This window comes from Coenobita brevimanus, chromosome 69 (genome assembly GCF_032717465.1).
Source record: "Coenobita brevimanus isolate Jiangsu-jjx chromosome 69, ASM3271746v2, whole genome shotgun sequence".
Taxonomy (NCBI): Eukaryota; Metazoa; Arthropoda; class Malacostraca; order Decapoda; family Coenobitidae; genus Coenobita; species Coenobita brevimanus.
Genome location: NC_137022.1, coordinates 28887839 through 28902368, shown reverse-complemented (window position 1 = coordinate 28902368; position 14530 = coordinate 28887839). Strand labels below are relative to the sequence as shown.

Genomic DNA, 14530 nt, shown 5'->3' with positions numbered 1-14530 from the left:
TGCTATCACTTTTGTTTTATCTGCATTTACTCCTAAGTCTTTGTGCCCCATGCTATCTCTCCACTTCCTAAATCTTTCCTCCACCTCCCATTCATCCATCCATCATCCAATCCTACATTGTCCCATGAGGAGCGTAGGAGCCCGGGGCTAGGCAGTTGGTCCCGACATTTAAGATAGTGACCAGCCTCATTCATCCCTGAGTGGCATTACATGAGCAATCAACCCCAACCACCCCTTGGATATAAACCTTCACCGGCTCAATCCGATTGGAGCGCAATAATTACCCACTAAACCACCAGGTGCCAAAATTTGTTTATATGGTTACCACCCAGCATAGTAAATGGTTTCCTGGTGCACAGGAAACCATTTGGCCTGTCATTCAGTGTAGAGTCACCCACAGGCTGAAGGAAGTGGAAAGAATGAAGGAAAGAAAGACAGAAGAGGGAATGTAAAGTCACCCGTAGGCAGAAGGACAAGGAAAGAATGACCACCCTTTCATAATAATAATCATCCATCCATCCATCATCCAATCCTATGCTTCCTCATGAGGAGCGCAGGCAAGTTGGTCCTAAACTAAGATGAGAGTGACCAGCCTCACTCGTCCCTGAGTGGCATTACGTGAGTAGTAAACCCTAACTATCCCTTGGATATAAACCTGCACTGGCACAGTTCGATTGGAGTGCCTTAATTTCTCAATAATAATAATAATAATAAATATTTGGCTTATGTATAAAATTATGACTAAGGTGATCCATACCAAATGCAACTTAAATTTAAGATGGGAGGAGGAATGGTATGCAAAGGAGGAGGATGTATGTGGCTGCTCTGTATAATAAATTAAGTTACGGAAAGGGATTCTTGAGAACTGACGGGTTAAAGATCGTTAGATGAATTTTGTATGGGAGAGCACGTGACAAGGGTTTGCCCCCCCCCCCCTTTTTTTATAATAGGCATTGGGTTTATAATCTCTTAGATACTATTAAACACATCTGTGCATAAATGTGCAGTTGGTTAGGTCTGTGTTATAGTCAGAAATCCAGGGGCATGAATGGTGATTGATTCCAGGGGCATGAATTGTGATTGATTCCAGGGGTTTTAATGGTGATTGATTCCAGGGGCTTGAATGGTGATTTATTCCAGGGGCATGATTGGTGATTTATTCCAGGGGCATGACTGTTGATTTAATGGTTGGGCCATTATCTTGGCATATTGTTGACTAGTGCATCCCTTATGTTTTGCATTTCCATACTTTCTAGACATCACTTTATTAGCAGGGAGACGGAGGTCATGATGATGATTATTTTCATTTTGTTGTTTGTGTTGTTAGTATCATCCTGACCTTTTGTCCCTACCATCTTCCTCCCTTTCCAGGTCTGCCCCTGCCCCCTTCCTTCATGTCTTCCTGCCTCACCCCCTCCCTCCTTGCCTGCCCCACTTCCTGCTTCCAACCTTTTCTGGCTGGCTTTCTCCCTCTTCTCGTGCATCACCCCTCCCGTCCCAGATGCCTGCCTCCTCTCCTTTTCTCCCTCCCTTCTTACAAGCCTGCCTCACCTCCTTCCTGCCTAACACCTTCATTCCATGCCTTCTGCAGTTCTTCCTTTCAATTCTTTCTCTATGCCTTACCCCTCCCTCCCTACCTGTCTCACCCTTCCTGCCCACATGCCTCACCCCCTTCCAGCCCACCTACCTCACTCCCTTCCACCCCACCTACCTTACCCCCTTCCAGCCCACCTACCTCATCCCCTTCCTGCCCACCTGCCTCACCCCATCCCAGGCATCCTGCCTCAACCCCACTCAGCCATCCCATCTCACCCTCTCTCAGCCACCTTGCTGTCCTGTCATCCCGCCTCACCACCTTTCTGTCTCACCCCTTCCTGCCATCCTGCCTCATTCCTCCCTGCCATTCTGCCTTACCTCCCTTCCCATTCTTCCTCACCCCCCTTTGCCATCCCTTCTCACTGCCATCCTGCCTCACTCCCCCTCCCCATGTCATCCTGTCTCATGCCCCTTGTCACCCTGTCTCATCTCCCTTGCCATCCTACTTGCCCCCCTTGTGCCATCCTGCCTCCTCCCCTTGTGCCATCCTGTCTACTCCCCCTGTGCCATCTTGCCTACTCCCCCTGTGCCATCCTGTCTCCTCCCTGTGCTATCCTGCCTCATTTTTCCTTCTATCCTGCTTCACCTCCCCTCTTTCCATGCTGCCTCACCTCCTTCCCTACCATCCTGCCTCACCTTTCTCCCTGCCATCCTGCCTTACCTCCCCCCCTGCCATACCTTCCCCTCCCTGCTATCCTACATGACCCCCTCAGTCCTTCCTGCTTGACCACCCCCCTTGCATCCCGCGCCTTGCTCCCTCGCAGCCTTCATGCCTCATCCCCTCCATCCCTTCCTGCTTCACCCTCATCCTACCATCCTGTCTCATGCTTACCTGCCAGCCTGCCTCACCCCCACCCTACCTACATAACAAACCTATTCCCATCCTTACCTGCTCCTTGCTTCACCTCCTCTCTGCTACCTCTCTTACCCCCTTATGCCTTCCTGACTCATTCCTCCCTCTGCTTTGCTACCTAACCTCCACCCTGACCATCTTCATTACCCCTTATAGGAATGTATGCAGAGTGCATTGAATGCCTAGGATGAGAAGTACTGTGATCCATGAAAGAAGTGCAGGAAGTGTTCTAATATGGTTAGAGCATGCTTAGATGGTGAGGTCATATGGGGAGAATGGGTGGAAACATGGTGGTGGAAAGGATATAATTATGTGGGTGGGAGGGGGTATGGGTGCCACACTGGTCTAAATCAACCTTCCATGATAGCAAAACATATTTACTTAATCTAACAAGGTGCCTCATATTAGTAAGATTAGTTAAAAATATCAGCTTATACATTTTCATCAGGGCAGGTCATTATGTTTAATGATAACACAATAAGCAATGTCTTTCAAAACCTAGTATTGCCATGTGTACAGGCAAACAAAACCCTCAGAAGATTAGGAACGAGTTTCTGAATTATAGACGTTGAGCAGTGCTACTACCTGACGTTTTGTATTACTGTCCACTTTCCAAAAAGTATTGTCAGCCCCTTGATGGTTTCACAAGTAGTATTTTTACAGTGCATCAAGGCAAATATTTTTGAATGGATTTGTATAAAATTCACTATTTATGATACACTAAACAAGCAGCTGTAATCATTTATGTAGTCACAGGATAATTTTTTTTTTTTCTCAAAGTGTAATGACGGAAATGTTTGAGATAGAGATGCCTTTTGGACAGATTGTACACAGTTTGTTCTTATATCTGAATTATTTTGTAAATGTATGACTACTTATGTACCCCCCCACCACCACTCCTCCACATAACCTGCATCTCACCTCCCTTATTTCCTCTCCCTACTTCCATCATCCATCCTCTTTACTACCACCTCAGCTTCCCAACTTCCGTTCCCTCCTACATCCTCCCTGGTCCTTCCTCGCCTTCCCCCATTCTTCCTCCTCCCTCCTCTTGTCTCCACTCACCCTCCTTTCTTTCTTCACTATTCCTCTTGCTTCCCTCCCTATTTCTATTTCCCCCTTCTCCCTTCTTTTAACCCTCTGTTTTCCTTCCACATTTCTGTCTCCTTCCCCCTTCCTCATTCCTACCTCCCTCCACTTTTCTTCCTCCCTGTACCTCCTCCTTTGTCACTACCATCTGTATCTCTCTTGTCACGTCCAACGTTTGTCCCCCCTCCAACTCTTCTCTTCCCAGCTCTTCCTCTCCCCCTCCTCCTTCTCTTCCAACTCTTTCCCCCTCCTGCTCTTCTTCCAACTCTTTCTCCCTCCTCCTCTTCTTCCAGCTCTTCCCCCCCCCCTCCTCTTCTTGCAACTCTTTCCCCCTCCTCCTCCTCTTCTTGCAACTCTTTCCCCCTCCTCCTCCTCCATCTCCTTACTCCTCCCCCCCTCCATCCCACCTACACATCCCTTCCCCCCATCTACATGCCCCCTCCCCCCATCTACATGCCCTTCCCCTCACCTATACACTCCCCCCCCCCCACCTACACGCTCGCTCCCCCACCAACATGCCCCTTATCTTTCCACCTACATATCCCCCTCCCCCCACCAACATGCCCCCTCCTCCCCAGCTTCACGCCATCTCCCCCCCCAGTTTCACGCCATCTACCCCCACCTTCACGTCACCTCCCCCCTCCACCCTCATGCCTACTTCTCCCCCACCTGTATGCCACCTCCACTTCCACCTGTATGCCCCCTCCCCCCACCTGTACACCCACTCCCCTCTCACCTATACATCACATCCCCCCTTCACCTGTATGCTGCCTCCCTCCTCATCAGTCTCCTCCTCCCCTTCTATACCCCTTCCCGCCTCATCTATGCACTCCTTCCCCTTACCTACACCTTCCTCCTCACTTATACACCCCTTCCCCACCTATACACCCCTTTCCCCACCTGTTCACCCCCTCCCCTACTTATATGCCCTGTCCTTCACTTACACCCTTTAAAATGGTTATCAATATATCTTTAATAAAGTTAGGGTATTTTTAAATGTCCCAAATTATATCAGTAACCAATCTTCATACACTTGTTTATATTGATACAGATTATGTGAATGCAATAATTTGTATGACAAGTTGCATCTGTAGATTCATAAGTATTTATAAATTTAAGCCATAAAGATGCCCAAGTAAAAAAATGTGAATACACTTGTATGCCCCCCCCCCACCTGAACACTCCTTCCCCCTCACCTATACATACCCTCCCCCTCACCTATACAACCCCTTCCCCTCACCTATACAATCCCTTCCCCCCCTTCATCTATATGTTTCCTTCCCCCTCACCTGTCTCCCCCTCCCCCCCACCTATGTCACTTCCTGCCTCCCCTGTACACGTCTTCCTCCCATCTATACACCCTTTCCCCCACCTGTTCCCCTCCTCCCCCGATCTATACGCCCTCTCCTTCGCTTACACCTCACTTACACCCTTTAAAACGCCCTTCAAAGAGTTATCAAGGTGTCTAATAAAAGTTAGGGTGTATTTAAATGTCCCAAATTATATCAATAACCATTCTTCATATACTTGTGATGTGTTTATATTGATACCGATTATATGTGAATGCAATAATTTGTACGACACGTTGCATCTCTAGGTTCGTAAGTACTTATAAAATAATGTAAGTCATAATGATGCCCAAGTAAAAAAAAATGTGAATAGACGAAGTCTGTGAAACAGATACAGCTGTATCATAAAATACTATAACGGATTTATTTACAATGTTTCACATTTTTCATCTTTGGCATTTTTTATGAATGTGGTTAGGGGACAAGGTGGCTCAGTGGTAGAGTGCTTGACTCGAGATTGCGCCCTGCCCAAGTAGCTGCCTTGCTGGGAGAGGTAGTACCTTGGTAGATCATATAGCCCTGCTAGGTGATGGCAGACATCACCTAGCAGGGCTGTATGATCTATCAAGGTCTACCACGGGGAATTAACTCGTGTCTGAATGTGACTAATTGTAAATAAAATGTTAATAAAGTATTTTTTTGATAGGTTTGTATTTATGAACCTTCAGTAGGACTAGACACCAGAGATCAAACTTGCAGGGTGGACTGCACCAGGATGTTTGAAAATTTTCGAGTGAAAAATCGGTATTTATAAAGATTATTAAGGGGATATTTATAAAGATTCTTAATGTTATTTATAAATTTGACTTAAGTCATATTTATAAAGATTCTTAATGTTATTTATAAATTTGACTTAAGTCATATTTATAAAGATTCTTAAGTTAAAAATATTTATAAATATGGAAGGTCTTTATAAATATGACTTAGTCAAATTTATAAAGAACCTTAAGAATCTTTATAAATATCCCCTTAAAAATCTTTATAAATACCAATTTTTCACTCGAAAATTCTCAAACATCCTGGTGCAGTCCACCCTGCAAGTTTGATCTCTGGTGTCTAGGGGTCCTACTGAAGGTTCATAAATACAAACCTATCAAAAAAATACTTTATTAACATTTTATTTACAATTAGTCACATTCAGACACGAGTTAATTCCCCGTGGTAGACCTTGAGAGATCATACAGCCCTGCTGGGTGATGTCTGCCATCACCTAGCAGGGCTATATGATCTACCATGGTACTACCTCTCCCAGCAAGGCAGCTACTTGGGCAGGGCGCAATCTCGAGTCAAGCGCTCTACCACTGAGCCACCTTGTCCCCTAACCACATTCATAAAGATGCCAAAGATGAAAAAATGTGAAACATTGTAAATAAATCCGTTATAGTATTTTATGATACAGCTGTATCTGTTTCACAGACTTCATCTATTCACATTTTTTTTACTTGGGCATCTTTATGACTTACATTATTTTATAAGTACTTACGAACCTAGAGATGCAACGTGTCGTACATATTATTGCATTCACATATAATCGATATCAATATAAACACATCACAAGTGTATAAAGAATGGTTATTGATATAATTTGGGACATTTAAAAATACCCTAACTTTTATTAGACATCTTGATAACCCTTTGAAGGGCGTTTTAAAGGGTGTAAGTGAAGGAGAGGGCGTATAGATGGGGGGAGGAGGGGAACAGGTGGGGGAAAGGGTGTATAGATGGGAGGAAGACGTGTACAGGTGAGGCAGGAAGGGACATAGGTGGGGGGGGGGTGGAGGAGACAGGTGAGGGGGAAGGCAGCACCTAGGTGGAGGAGGGAAGAGGGTGTATATGTGAGGAGGATGTATAGGTGAAGAAGGAGGGGGGACATGTAGGTGAGGGGGAGTATGCATACAGGTAGGGGGCATATCTATTTACAATGTTCCACAAAGCATAGTGCGCAGGTACAGTCCTGGCAGAGGGGGAAGGGGGGAGGGGTTAAGGCATAGTATGTAGGCACAGTACTGGCAAAGGGGGAAGGGGGGGGGTTTAAGGCAGATAGGCTGGTGGTGGTTATGCTGGTATAAGGCAGGGGGTAGGTTAGGGTGGTGTAAATGCAGTTGGGGGCGTGGGAGGGCAGGCTGGGTAATGTGGTGGTGGTGAAGGTAGGTATGGAAGTAGTGTAGTGGAAGTCAGGTTGGTGTGGTGGTAGAGGGGTGAGGCATGCAGGGTGGTGGAGGGGTGAGGCAGGCAGGGTGGTGGTAGAGGGTGAGGCAGATAAAGTGGTAGTGGAGGTTGGTATGGTAATTGTGGAGGGGTGGTAGGACAGGGGAAACGACGATTTGAGAAGTAGGGTAACAGGGAGAGATAGAAAGGAATGCAGCTGGAAGTGGACGGGAATGGAAGAGGGGACTGAAGGGGTGAGGTGAGGAGGAAGGGAGAGGGTTAAGGAGACAGGTTGGTAGGGGAGTGAGAGTAAAGGGTAGGGTACAGATAACTAGGGTAGGGGTAAGAGGAAGATGAGTAGGAAAGGGAAGGGAAGGGGATGGGTATGGGAGGGGGAAAAAGGGAGTGAGGGATGGGTATGGTATGGAAGGAAGCAAAGGGATTTGGGAGCAAGGGAATGGAAGCACATGGAGATGCAAAGGACAGAAAAGGCAAAGAATACAATGAGAAGGCTGAAAAATGAAAGGAAAGGTATGGAGGCAGAGAAGGACAGTGCAAGGACATGCAGAGAATGGAGGGGAAAGAGGTGGAGAGGAAGGAATGAGTACAGTAGGAAGTGCAGGCCATGGCAAAATAGGGACAGCCACAGCACTGAAGAATAAGGAGGCTGGGGTGGTAAAGTACCAAAAGAGAGGGGAAGGGTACAGTATGGAAAGTACAGGTAAAGTAAGGTAAACAACAGCAAGGTGGGTTAAGCAAAGGCAGTGTAGGATGACATAGGATAGGTTAATGAGAGGCACGGCAGTGTTAGGATGCGAGACAGGATAGGGTTGGGAAAGGCTGGGTAAGGTAGGAAGAAACTGGCCAGAGTAAGGAGAAGGAAAACAGGTTTAAGGAAATGCAGGTTAAGAGGGAGAGGCTGGGAGGGGTACAAAAGGGTAAGATGGGATATGCAAAGACAGGGTGGGGTGAACTGAAGCAGGCTGGTGTACAGTGTGAGTAAATGAAAAATCCAGGTGCCAGATAGCAAAGATCATATGGCACTATGTGATGATTTGAAGGTATAGTCACAGGACACGGCAGAGGATAAATAGAAAGTAAAGGGGGGATAGATTAAGTGAAGAATATGGATTGTTTTTTAGAAACATGATAGTACTGGGACTCCTCACGACAGGGAAGTGTATGAAGCTGTGCAAGAAAAGGAAAAGCAGTGGCATAAGCAGTACCATAATTTGGACATTCTAAAAAGATATGTGAAACAAGAAGGTGAACATCACAGTTAGAACAAGGGGGTGGAGGTCCATTGGACATTAAATGAGTGAACTGGGTATGGCTAATAAACAGCCCGGCTGGCGCAGTTTCCCATCTGCTTATTCTATGACATCGATTATGCCAAGGGGAAATGGACCATTTCACTAAGTGGAGTTTATCAGCTGAAATGTCAGACCACAAGGAATACCATCTTAAAGTCAGAAGTGATAATAGGGAGGTAGAGGCCGGAATGGCACAAAAGCGAGAATTCCCTAAGGAGACTGCAGAATAAGCTAAAGATTCAGCTACATGACTAGGGTAACTGCAGAAATGTAAGTTTTTCTTTCTAACAGATACATGAAACAGACATTCTTGAATTTCACAAACATGGGAAAAATTAAAAAAGTAAAAGTGAACTAAGGGAGTCCGTGAAAAGAACAAAAGATAATGATGAAGAGTAATTGTACAAGAGAACATTGCACAGAGTTCTGCTGTGAGTACGGTAAGAACAAAGGGTAACTTAAACTGGCAAGATCGAGGGAAAAATACTGCAAACCCTGTGCCATTTGATGTTTTTGACCCACCAGTGTCATTATGAGTAGTAGAAGAATGAGGAGATAGATGTTCGAGAAAATAGGAATAAAGGCCATTGGGTGAGGTAGAATATTTGGAAGTAGGAGTAACAGAGGAACCAACTGTAGTGGGGAGTAAGAGACAGGAGGAGATGTTATGAGAAAGGTCATCACAATTGGTAAAGGAAGAATGGGAGAGCAGACGTTGTATACAAATTGGAAAAGTAGAGTGTAAGTGCGGACAGAAGTTAACTTTGCTAGTGTGGGTGGAGGAATGGTAATACTCTGGGAAGGGGATTCATGAAGTTTGGCTGGGTATCAAGGAGAAAGAAGGGCACAACATTGGAAATGAGGAGGCTGATGACTCAGCAAAGGGGCTTTCAACAGATGATGTAAAGGCACCAAGAGCTAATCACAGACCAAACTTGTGGTCAAGCAGCAGTGTAGGGAGAGGCATGGTAGATTACAGTAGGCAAAGACAGGACAGGATAAGGAGAGGCCGATTAAAAAGTGGCAGAGCATTGTAGGAAGAGTTGGGTAGCAAGACAAGGCAGGGCAGGTTGCAAGAAGCAGTGTATCAAGATACAGGGAAGTGTAGTAAGCAGTAAGGAGCAACAGGGTAGAGGAGGTAAAAGGAGGACAGGGTAGTGAGAGGAAGGTCAGGGTAGGAACAGCCAGAGCAGGGTAAGGTAGGAACGGGCAAGGAAGAGAGTGGAGGACTGGATATGGAAAGACAGGGTAGGGTAGGAAGGGGCAGGATAATGTGTAGAAAGAGAAAGCGTATGGTGATGCAAGATAGGGTATGGTAGTGAAGGGAAGGTGGCTAGGAAATGGAATGGCAGGGTAGAGTTCGAAGAAGGCAAGGTAAGGGATGACTGGACTGGGTAGGGTACAGGATGGCAGAATACATTAAGATAAAGCTGGACAGGGTAGAGTATGGTTGGCGATGGCAGGGCAAGGATGGATAGGGTAGAGCATGACAGATCAAGGTAGTATAGGGGAGAGAAGAACAGGGTAGGGTAGGATGAGGGGCATTGGAGAAGCGTTGAGTGGGGGATGACAGGATAGGGTTGTGGATGGTAGGAGAGATGGGGCAGATGATGGCAAGGTACGGTAGGGTAGGGTAAGAGGGGAAAAAGGAAGCATTAGAAAGAAACCTAATACAATACATAACTAACATGGCAACACACATAAAAGTACAAAAATATACAGAACATACAAAACTCCTTTAATAAGAGTATAATGACTACAAAAAGCTTTTTCAAGTTTATGAATTTTACATTTTGACAATTATTTGTAGTCCCAAAGGTAATTAGTAACATAACCTAGAAAATCTCTTTAGCTGGAACTCAACCCTCATTTTTATAGCAATTTCTACCTACAAGTACTTTCCATGAACGCATCTACTGTTAACTGGGAAATTACTGTATATGAGAAAAGATGCATTTTGGTGGCATCATACACTGGAGTAAAAAATTTGTATTGGTGTGCAAAAGGTGTCTCTAGGTCTCAAACAAATTTGTTTATCATCATCTCATTAAGGTGCCCCAATAACCTTGATTTTCTGAATGGACGATGGATGAGAGTGGAAATGTTTCCCTTCCATGCCAGTGGTACTCAAATGATTCAAGATGCTCAGTGCTGCCGAGTCCTCTTACTTTCACTTTTAACTTCACCTCCAACAGCTACTTGCTTCCCCCTTCTTTAATAACAGTGCCATCCTATGTCAATGACCTGACAATGGATTCACAACAGAGCTGAACAAACAGCAACCAACCTCCAACAGTACTCACCAATGCAAGAGCACTCAGACAACGCAAAACGACAACCTTATCACATACAACAATCGCTCTTTTCACGGTAGAGACAAATCTCAAACACACCCTCGTCTCCCTCTTTTATCTGTCACTCCCAATACAGGCACCCTATGTCCCTGGATTAACTTTGGACACATACATAACCTTTTCTCCAACCAAAAGCCACAGCTGTGCAAGGGCATCTCATAAACTTGATGTTTTCAACACTCTACTTTTACCATAGCTTGGCCTACAATTACCATCTCTCAATCTTGAAAACTGAATTGTAACAGTGGATAACAGAAGAATCTGGTGATTGTCTTAAAGAATTGCTTTTCTGACACTGGTCTGCAAGGAACAAACTGGGAAAGGACATAAATCTGGGCCAGGTTAAGATGAAAAGAGCATACTTATGGACAGCGGAAGGAATCTGAAACACGTTTATAGTTTCATTTAATTTCTGAAGACTCCAACATGCTTGCATGCATTCGCCTTGGTCACCTAATGGCAGCTCTCCATGCTGCTCGATCTCTGGTAGCTTCCCTTTTCAGTCCCTTATCCCTGAGGTCACACTCAATGACCTTGTCCCAGGTCAATTTCAGCCTCCCACTCATAACCCTACCCCTAACATTAACACTTCTCACTTTCTGTACTCAATTATCATCTCCCATCCTCTCCACTTGCCCAAACCATCTCGATCTACCTCATCTCATCACAACACCAATACACTACAGTCCCATCGCTACAAAAGCCACTCAAAATCTTAAATCAGACAGTACCCTTCATGAACCTTCACCAGACATCTAACCTGCTGAAGCTACCCTACCCCAGGAGACACGAGTACCCACAGCCAGACTACAATGTGGCCATCATCCTTCCCTGCCATCCACCCTTCAGAAACTACCTTACTCGGAGAGACATGAGTACACCTACACTTTTCTTTCATTAACGTGGCCTAAAACTGCCATCTCTCCATCAAGACTACTGAGTTGTACAAATCCATTACCACAAGAATAACATGCCTGTTACGAAGAAAACTGTATTGAAAGGATGTAGAATCATAGTATTGTCATTTCCTGTCAGTGAGATTTGTGAAAATGCTGTTAAAGGACAGAAATCTAGGTCAAGCCAGAGTAAAAATAGTAGCTAGACTACAGCAGTCATCACCCTTCCCTGCTTCAGTACCAACACTAAGTACAATCCACAAACCATCCACTATGGCCACGCTGCAATGTATCCCCCGACACCGCAACACACTCACATGCACCAAATTATCACAACTCAGAAATCCTTCAACATTAACCTCAGCAAACGATCCCAGGGAGTGATTAGTTAAAGTAACTGGTTTCCTGCAGTCCAGTGAATTCAAGTTCAGATAAGCCTGGGGGTGCAACCACCAACACTCAGTTTACACCTAGTCTCTTCCTATGTCATCCCAATACCCCTACCCTTATTTACACTGAGAAACATGTGAGGTACGATCCAGAAACAACGAATGAGAAAATATAAATAAAGGAGATGTATCAACATTATGCCCAATGAAGTGGACCACACAATCCTCATCATCATACCAATAATTATTTCTATCTAAGGATGAAATAAAGTAGGGTCTCAAAACATGAGATCACAGTTAATGAACTGAAAGCTCACTGAAAAGGGCCAGATACTCATCACTCAAACCCTACATCATCAGACAGAGCTGTTCCACACACACACACACACACACACACACACACACAAAAGGGGGGGGGGTCCAAACCCTTCTTGTGTGCTCCTCCAACAGTCAAAAGCAAATCAATCGATGGCCATACTAAGTATTAAGACTTCAATGATTCGGATTTAAATGAATGTGCATTACCATTAGGACATTATACTAAAAGAGTAAACTAAACATTCTGTGAGTCTGATATGTTGCCACTGCACCAAGCCCAACACACCCATCCATTGTAAACAAGATAGTGATCACCTGTTAGCGAACGTAAGGTTATTATATGCCCTCACAACTTATTGGTAAATGCTGAATATCAATAATTATATATCACTTTCTTCCTTTACCTTTCATGGATGAGCATTATACGCTGGTGAGCATTATATCTCAGGAAATACAGTAATCATAATATTGCCTACTACACAAAATAATCTGCTTGACATTTAAATGGAAGTTTCTGAGCTATTCTGAGATAACAAAAACGACTTGACAGAGAAATCGTTGCTTTCATCTAGCTATATAAAAAAGGGGGGGATATTTTAAACTTGAAACGGAAGTTTCTACTACATAATTTGATTTGAAACACAGTAAAAAAGGAAAAAGTATTTCAATACATTGGGACACCTCAAGATATTTCCATACTGCTACTTAAATGGCAGGAGATGGTTCATGGTACATTTTTCCACTACTTAAAAAAAAAAAAAAAAAAAAAAAAAAAAAAAAAAAAGTGATAATCCCTTGACTATCCGTCATAATAAAAAAGGAGCCATATTGGATGATGTATTTTTTTCAGTGATTTCAGTACTACCCAAAAGCCTCTCAATGGGGGCAAAACCCCTAATTATATATACTGTATATACTGTATGCAATGTAACTATTCAAACAGAGAAAACAATCCCAAATACAGTAGTGTACTCCTGGGACAGTACAGTACTACACAGTAAAATATAGTTACTGTTTACTGCACTCACCATACTGTAGTATTATAAAAGATTTTGTTAAATATTCCTGTGGTTAGTGACTTACTGTCAGCTGATGCCACAAAAAAGGGATAAAGCTTTAATCCAGCCAGATTTTTGCTTCTCAAATAATGACGTTTGTCAGTTAATGTGCCATCGGATATCGGGAGTTATTTTTTTTAATTACAAGTCAATAATAAAATGTAAAAACAAATACATAACTATAGTCAGTCTGTTTTCATCTGACAGAACCAAGAAAATTTTATAACATTAAGTCAAGGGTGCATAATATTCAGTAAGTCTTGGTGATGAGCAACGAATGAGCTTCCTTGGCTACTAGTCAAATTAACTCTCCAGTATGACTGTCCTTGGCCAACATTCAAGCTAGTGATCATTAAGTGTAAAACTGACAGTCCATGCGAACAGAAAGAAAAAGCACTAATAAACCTACCCACATTGCTATGCAGTATAACAAAACGTGCAGTCAGCCACAGGAAAAACTATTACTACAAAAACACGTAAGCGACATTAACAACGAATGTTTCCATAAATGTGGGAAACAGTTCAGGATGCTCATTAATCTCTGAGATAAACGAAGGGAAACAAGGTGGTCGTTAATCTCTTGAGATAAATGAAGGGAGGCAACTCAAAATGCTCACTGATCACTGACATAAACGAAGAGACATTAACTTTAAGATGCTTGTTGCTTTTATACTTCTAAGTACTAATCAGAGTTTTTTTTTTTCCCCAGAGAAGAATGAAACAATGGTTCTGAATGACTGCAATGTTGCTCAATCCATGAATAAAATAAAATAAACAACTGGGGGCTAAATTCAAGATCCATTCATTCTGAGATTCCTGCACAAACATTGCATTCAAAAGACCAGAGGTCATGGGCAGGAGGAAATACAGCAGAGACAGGAAGACAGTTCCAGAACAGAACAGCTGCATTTTAAAATCTTCCAAACAATGACTCAACATTTTCCTGCGGCTGACTGTGCAAAGTACATTACTGTAGCAAAGCATTAACAAAAATGCAAAAATAACACAAGAAAATAGGCATAAAAATACACCAAATTCAAAATGAAATTCAATGCTTCACACAGGATTAAATAAATGTGCTGTTCATGTATAAAATCAATGATGATAGACGCACACTGATCAGCTACACAATGTCAAAACCAAATTCATACTGAGATTGTTTTCCTT

The 14530-nt window shown here is 43.6% G+C and overlaps 1 long non-coding RNA gene across 1 annotated transcript in view; it reads right to left on the bottom strand.

Moving 5' to 3' along the window:
* Positions 1 to 285: 285 nt before the first annotated feature.
* Positions 286 to 14530, bottom strand: part of LOC145406081 (uncharacterized) — a 30563-nt gene continuing 16318 nt past the window's right edge. Inside the window, exon 5 of the long non-coding RNA XR_013898501.1 lies at positions 286 to 593. This is a non-coding gene — a long non-coding RNA (uncharacterized LOC145406081). The remainder of the gene's footprint in view (positions 594 to 14530) is intronic.